Source organism: Macaca fascicularis, chromosome 8 (assembly GCF_037993035.2).
Source record: "Macaca fascicularis isolate 582-1 chromosome 8, T2T-MFA8v1.1".
In the NCBI taxonomy this organism is placed as follows: domain Eukaryota; kingdom Metazoa; phylum Chordata; class Mammalia; order Primates; family Cercopithecidae; genus Macaca; species Macaca fascicularis.
The window spans coordinates 118,087,398-118,095,566 of NC_088382.1; the positions used below are offsets into that span (position 1 = coordinate 118,087,398).

The following is an 8,169-nucleotide window of genomic DNA, read 5'->3' on the forward strand; positions in this document are numbered from 1 at the left end:
AAATCACTCACTTTAAAATATGAATCTAAGAACTCTAAATTTCTTAGAATCACCCATTGACATCTGTGTTCATTTTTAATTTTAGTTTTTCAGTTTCCTTTGCTCAATACCTTATAGAAGAAATGAATTTTCATTACCAAAAATTAACTATTACATTACAAGGATAAAGTAAAGAAGTGATGAACCATGCTGGATTTCCATCAGAATGGAACCTAACATCTGGAAGCACTGTATACTTCCAGAGAAGTAAGACTTATTTGACAGAGAAATAAGACTGTTTAAAAAGGGAATTTTTGCCACATATTGAGCTGAACACCCATGGAAGTTCTTGAGGTCATGTTAGCTAAAGGTCAGAATGTTTTCTGAATATCAGTTATGGCAGGAAACAAAATAGCATGTCATCTCTAATGACAGAGTCTAAAAATAAACGTATACCTAGAAATTCAGAAATTCATCTCTACCTCTCAACCAGTTGGAATAAAAATACTCATATGGATTTAAGATGCCAACATAGGGATGGATAAGGTTTCAGTGAATAAAAATATCTAAAAAGTTTACTTTTTTCCTACAACATATTAAATTATAAATGAAAATATCTCTCTGACACAACTAAACTCTCTGGGGCTTTAGCATTCCCTTATATTTTCCAATTCACCATCCATTGACTTTCATCCAGTATCTTGTATATAACCTTTTCCTCCACTCCAAGGACAAAGAATTAAATAAGCAGAGTATGGACAGGGAACTCACCCATTAATTGCATCTCTCAAAAACATCTATGAGAGAACATAGATGTTCTACCATAAGGACAATAAACTACCATAAACTAAGAACATAAACTATCATAATTAGTGATCATTAAAATCTCTTTTTCTCTCTAATAATTTGTTATCCCCAAACTCCTGGGAGCCTTGTTCTCATTGGTCAAAAAAAGCTCTCGTCCATGCCATTCTGTCCTGAACAATATGAAGTCATGCACATTTTACTCCTAACACATACCTTCTCTCCCATGACCAACAGAGCCAAGGAATGGAACGGTTCATCCATAATGAATGAGTTTCTCAATCCATTCACACATCCCCTTTACTAGATGGTGTTGGATAAGTGGGAGAGAAGGAATTAAGTAGGCAACACATTTTTGCGGGGGATGGGAGCTGTGCATCTGTGTATGTTAGTTACATGGGCACATACACGCTCATGTATTGTCATCAGCCCACCAGAGAGTTAACATTTCCACCACCCTCCTTCACAGATAAAAATTGGCAAAGAAGTAGGGTGTAGAAACACACCTGAAATTCCTTAAAATAAACCTCTATGTTTTTGACTTGCCATCTGTAAAACTGTGTTCTTTCATTTTTAAAAAATTTGGCTTCCTAGAAGACAGCAATAACACAACCCTGAATCATAGCCAATTTTGAGATTATATTGCTTTTCTGATTTGTGTGTCCTACTTAAAAATTGTTCTGGGCAATAAGGGGCTGGAAACTCAGCAAGATAGAAGAAAATGTCTGCCTGCAAGCTCTACTCACGTCATGTTTTTATTTGTGAAGGATTTTCATATTTCTTAAATTTAATGAATTTTAGTAGAGCTGTAGAAAAATGGAAAAGACCTAGGATTTTTTAAATTGGAATCAAACTTTATGATAGATATGCTTGATTATAAGAAGTTACTTTCAAATGCTATTGAATGACCCAATTTCAAATCTTCTGTCCTTACTTTGGGCCTGTAGAGGGGAAGAAGGTGAATTTCTATATGTCATTACAAATATTTGCTTAAAATTGGTATCACATCTTTGATGAACAGAATTTAAGTTCCACTGTAGTGATGTTAGTAATCTAAAAGTGATATAATTACAGTTATCAAATACCCCAAATCATAGGTGACCAAGACAGTAAGCAGCCTATGGTTTTGAGGAGTCAAGGAATAGTGGTGTGGTAATCTTACTAGGCCATTCAAGCTTAGTATGATTCTGAATGTGGTCTTATGATTTAGAGGGACCCTGAACTATTATCTTGTTATAACATACATAGTAAGTGCTTCTTGTAAACCCACAAAATTCCATCTACTAACTTCCTCAACAAAATCAAACGTTTATGCCTGTCATCACTGCAAATCTCAGTGAACCCCAGAAATGTCACTAGGGGTTATTCCACTCATGTTTTCTGTCAATGATATTGAAATATCAGTGCTAACAGCACTTTTCATTTAAGGTTTTGAAAAAAAATGAGACTACTGTAATGAACCATTTTGGGAATTTGGATTTGAGAAACAGTATTCTTAAAACTGAGTTTTTCTAGGTAGTTGATCTGATTTTTCCCTTACATAGGCAATTCATAGGGTAGATTTAGCACTTTGCCTATAATTGATATGTGTCCACTCTCCTCATCCCTGTATAGCTTGAAAACAAAGATAATTTCCAGATTTCCAGGCCCTCCCGAGACTATGGAGTGAGTCTAGGACAGTGCACCATTCAGGATGTGTCCAAGGGACATTGAATAGTATTATAAAGGCAGAGAAAGCTTGATCTATCCAAATTTTCTCTTCCCTGTACTACTTGTGGGGAAGGTGGGTGGGGATGAGTGAAACTAGTCTTAATGAGTTGGCCAAAATTCTTGCCTTTAAGTAGCAGCCAGACATTATTACAGTTCATAGTCATTGGAAGCACAATGTCACAGAACTTGAAACTGACCTAAGAGGTCAGATAGGTCCAGAATTTGTATAAGACATTGAATATATCTCATCTCTTATATCACACCAATGGGTTTGAAAACAACACCCTTTTGTTTTATCTTTACATTCTCTGTTTTTCAGCTCTCTGTTTCCTTTTTCCTGCTTCCTGTGAGTTACTCAAGCAATTTTTGGGATTCCATTTTGATGTATCACTAGTGTTTTTGAGTATCTTTGTATTTTCTTCTTGGTGGTTGCTCTAGGTATTACATTATATTTACCTTCTTCTTTTTTTCTTTTAAAAAATCTGCCTACCTGACCACTGGTGCATAATTCTGTCAATATATCTCTTCACAACAGGTCCCAAATGAGTGGTACAAAAACCTTCAGTACTTTTCTTTTGAGCATTTATTCTGAGATTGGATAATTTCCTGGGTACAGATATATCTCACCAGAACATGCTGCTGGGTGCTTGAAATCTAATCCATCTCTGACTTAACATTTTATATTTCTGGGCTGGGTGTGATGGCTCACACCTGTAATCCCAGCACTTTGGGAGGCCGAGGCGGGCGGATCACGAGGTCAGGAGATCGAGACCATCCTGGCTGACACGGTGAAACCCCGCCTCTACTAAAAAAATACAAAATTAGCCGGGTGTGGTGGCAGGCACCTGTGGTCCCAGACATTCAGGAGGCTGAGGCAGGAGAATGGCATGAACCTGGGAGGCAGAGCTTGCAGTGAGCTGCTGAGATGGAGCCTCTGCACTCCAGCCTGGGCGACAGAGAGGGACTCTGTCTCAAAAAAAAAAAAAAAAAAAAAAAAAGATTTTATATTTCTGCATTATTTAGGCAATAGACTTAGCTTACAAAAATACCTATTTAAACCTATTAGGGTAGTGGGGAAATATACTATATCTAAACTGTAAAAAAAAGAAAGCCTAAACTTTGAGAAATCATATGACAGTTACCAATTGACATTGTTAGTAATGAATTTATTTTTTAGAGCACACATGTTTCTTTTTTTCCAGTATTATGAATGAATTGCCTTTTGTAAAGCTAATTGGTTTCATTTGTATGGTCATTTCTGAGTCTTCAGGTTACTTAACCTATTAAAAGCATTTGTCAAACTTGATTCATTCCTCCTCCTCAGAATACTTTCTCCGATTGTCTTCTAAGACAAAATTTTCTAACTTTTCTCAGACATTACTTCTTCTTAGTTCCCTTTTTCTGCTTCCTTTTTATCTTTCTGATCTGTAAAGGTTGAAGTGTTCCAGGGCTCAGTTTTTGTCTCTTCTCCATTTACTCCTGCATAATACACAATCTGATTAAGTGCTACGGTTTTAAACAACATTTATATGCTTATTACTCTTGAATTTATTTTTGTTTGGTTTAACTATATAAATTTTTGACATCCATTTTTTGATATACAAACATGGCAATTTTATATGATTAAATGTAAAAAACTATATATATGTGTGTGTGTATATATATATATGCACTCTATATACATATTGATTTGAACGTCTAAAACTTAGGATGTACAATTAGCTGACTCCTAAATTCTTGTCCTCTAGTCTCCTCATAGAAATCTACTCATCTGATGATACTTCCTGCGTTCTGTGAATTCCCAATCTACCATCAAATTCTGTCAATTCTATCTGTAAAATATATCCCAAATCCAATCAATCCTGACCAGTCTCACTGCTCCCAATTTAGCTGTAAACTGTTGTGATACATGAACATAGAGTGTGGAATGATGGAAAATGGCTACTCAGAAGGGTGAAAGGGTAGAACGGATGACAAAAAATTACCGAATAGGTACAATGTACGTTATTTGGGTGATGGATACTCTAAACCTTATTTTGCCAGTGCACTATCTATGCATGTAACAAAATCACACTTGTACTCCATAAATTTATAAGTAAAGTGTTGTGGTAGCCTGTATTAGGGTTCCCCAGAGAAACAGAACCATCAAGATATGTGTGCTTGTGCATGCACTTGTGTGTGTGTGTATCCTATATATCCCATAACACACATATTTTTTATTATGGGAATTAGCTCATCCAATCATAGAGGCCCAAAAGTCTAATGATATGCTGTCTGCTGGGGAACGAGGAAAATTGGTGGTATAGTTCAGTCTGAGTCCAAAGGCCTGAGAACTCAGTGTTGGGCAGTGGTATAAGTCCTGGAATCTGAAGTCTTGAGAATCAGCAGCTCCAATGTCTAAGGAAGGGGGATGAATGCTCCAGCTTAAGAAGAGAGAGAGAATTCACCCTTCCTCCACCTTTTTGTTCTATCGAGGCCTTCCAAGGATTGGATGATGCCTGCCCACATTATTGAGAGCACATCTTCTTTACTTTGTCCACTGATTCAAATGCTAATCTCTTCCAGAAATACCCTTTCACACACCCAGAACTAATGTTTCACCAGCTATCTAAAAAATCATTACAGGAGCTTCCCTTCATTGGTCTTTTATTTGTATAACATGTTACTTGAAGAATGAGTCGACTCATTTGTGAAATGTTAGAAACCGTGGCTCGCTATTGGTGGTGATGGTTGGGTGAAGGGAAGCAGTAGGGCTAAAATTACTCATTTTTTTCCTCAGGATATTACTTCTTTGCTATAGTCATGGTGTGTTCTAAGCGGCCCACAGCACTTCTAGTAATACACTTTTCCACTTGATAAATATTGTAATTGCTGTGTCCTCTCCTCCTTCCTCGACCCACATTCTTTGTGCAGCTTGGACTTACAATTTTAATGATACCACATTATACTGTACTCAAAACCATTTACTGTTATAAATAAACTTAGCTAATGGACCAAAGTAGTGTCCTTTTTTATTTATTTATTTTTTTGAGTCTCAATCTGTCACCCAGGCTGGACTGCTTCCTGAATTCAAGCGATTCTCCTGCCTCAGCCTCACGAGTAGCTGAGACAGGAGTGTGCCACTACTCCCGGCTGATTTTTTTTTTTTTTTTTTTGCATTTTTAGTAGAGATGGGTTTTTGCCATGTTGGCCAGGCTGGTCTCGAACTCCTGACCTCAAGTAATACCCCTGCCTCGACCTCCCAAAGTACTGGGATTACGAGCGTGAGCTACAGTGCCCGGCCCAACGTAATGCCTTGATTCTTCTTCCCTTCGAATGAGTTTCTTTTCAAACAGTATAATGCCTGGGAAGCTAAGCAAGAGTTATTATCCCCAGATTTCTGGGCCACTCCTCAATCCCAAGAGGCCCAGGCATGTTTCTTTTACCATCAGTCTCCTGAAATTCTCATGAAAATACAACCAGTAGGTCTACCTTCCTCCTCTGCCTGCTAAGACATGCCTGGAATACTCTTCACATATTACTAGAAATCACTTTAAAAATTGAGATGATATGCAAATTTTTACTTTAGACAAAATGAATAAAGATAAGTTGCTGTTACATTTGGAAGAAAAAATGGGCAACTTTATTGTGTAAGTTTATTAGGAGCTATGCATCATTTCCAAATTCAGGAAGTCATGGTTTCCTGCTAGTACTGACTAAAAAGTAGTAGCTAAATGGATTGGTAGAGCTAATTAGGTCATTTAAAATTATTGCTTCCACTGCTTTCAATAAAGGATATATTTATTTTCTTTGTAATGTTTAAACACAGCAGTTATAATTTAAACAAATAAGTAAAAGAATGCACAGACTTATTCACAAAACAAGCCCACTGTTTTATATTTTAAAATTTTTTAGCTGCATTCAATGAATTCCGGTGGGATTTGGTGAGTTTATTTTCTTTTCGGTTTTAGTTAGGAAACCCTACTGCCATTGTAGGCAGTTATGCTAGAGGAATACTTATGTTTTTATTTGATTACATTTAATGTTAGTGATTTTTTATTTAATTAAATTTAGTGATGTTATATTCTCAGTTGGATTTTGTTTTTAAAGAGTGGAGCAAGCCTCTGCCACAAGCACAGCGGTGCTGGAGCCTAGAGGAGACCCGGGCTACCGCTTCGCCTCCCCTGTATCTCACTGCCAATCACTTCCGTCTTTGGACCTGTTCCAACAATCTGTTAAAACGTGGTGGATTACTATGAAGTTCTAGGCGTGCAGAGACATGCCTCAACTGAGGATATTAAAAAGGCATATCGAAAACTGGCACTGAAGTAACACCCAGATAAAAATCCTGAGAATAAAGAAGAAGTGGCCGGGCGCGGTGGCTCACGCCTGTAATCCCAGAACTTTGGGAGGCCCAGGCGGGTGGATCACAAGGTCAGGAGATCAAGACCATCTTGGCTAATACGGTGAAATCCCGTCTCTACTAAAAAAAAAAAAAATAGCGGGGTGTGGTGTCGGGTGCCTGTAGTCCCGGCTACTCCGGAGGCTGAGGCGGGAGAATGGCGTGAACCCGGGAAGCGGAGCTTGCAGTGAGCCGAGATTGCACCACTGCATTCCAGCCTGGACGACAGAGTGAGACTCCGTTTCAAAAAAAAAAAAAAAAAGAAAGAAAGAAAGAAGAAGCCGAGGCCTGTGAAGTGCTGTCAGATGCTAAAAAGCAGGACATCTATGAAAAATATGGCAAAGAAGGGTTAATTGGTGGAGAGGAGGTGGAAGTCATTTTGACAGTTCCTATGAGTTTGGCTTCACATTCCCTAACCCCCAGATGATGTCTTCAGGGAAGTTTTTGGTGGAAGTTTTTGACTTCTTTGGATTTACTTCATTCAGGTCACTAGGTCATGGGAGTCGCACTTCATTCTCTTCCACCTCATTTGGTAGTACTGGGATGGGCAACTTCAAATCACTATCAACTTCTACTAAAATGGTTGGTAGAAAAATTACTACAAAGAGGATTGTCGAGAATGGTCAAGAAGGAATAGATGTTGAAAAAGACGGCTAAAGTCCTAAACGATAAATGGTAAGAAGCAGCTTCTGGCTTGGGTAACAAGTAATTCAATGCATGCATTTAACAGAAATGTCAAACAATGACAAGTGCCATTTGAGGATTAACAGGAACTTTTTTTTTTTTTGAGACAAAGTCTCGCTCTGTTGCCCAGGCTGGAATGCGGTGGTGTGATCTCGGCTCACTTCAACCTCTGCCTCCTGGGTTCAAGGGATTCTCCTGCCTCAGCCTCCAGAGTAGCTGGGACTACAGGTGTGTGCCACCAAGCCCAGCTAATTTTTTTCATATTTTTAGCAGAGACAGGGTTCTGCCGTGTTAGTTAGGATGGTCTTGATCGCCTGACCTTGTGATCTGCCCACCTCGGCCTTCCAAAGTGCTGGGATTACAGGCGTGAGCCACTGTGCCAGGCCAACAGGAACTTCTTTTTAAGATTTCAAACAAACACGACTTTCAGTATAATTGTATCTAAAGTATTTATAAACAGCTCATCAGAGCCCATATTTGTCATAGACTTTCGAGTTTATTGGTGGGATCTTTTTTTTGGTCTTTAAAGTTTTTGAAATCTCTGTGTGCACTTTGCCTTTTTAGTAAACTTACTCCAAGGTAAGAGTTTACCCTTTTGTAGTAGGACAAGA

General features: G+C 38.2%; 1 pseudogene; it reads left to right on the forward strand.

The window, feature by feature from the left end:
* The first annotated feature begins 6,711 nt into the window (after positions 1-6,711).
* Positions 6,712-7,531, forward strand: LOC102116082 (dnaJ homolog subfamily B member 6-like; annotated as a pseudogene).
* The last annotated feature ends 638 nt before the right edge of the window (positions 7,532-8,169 follow it).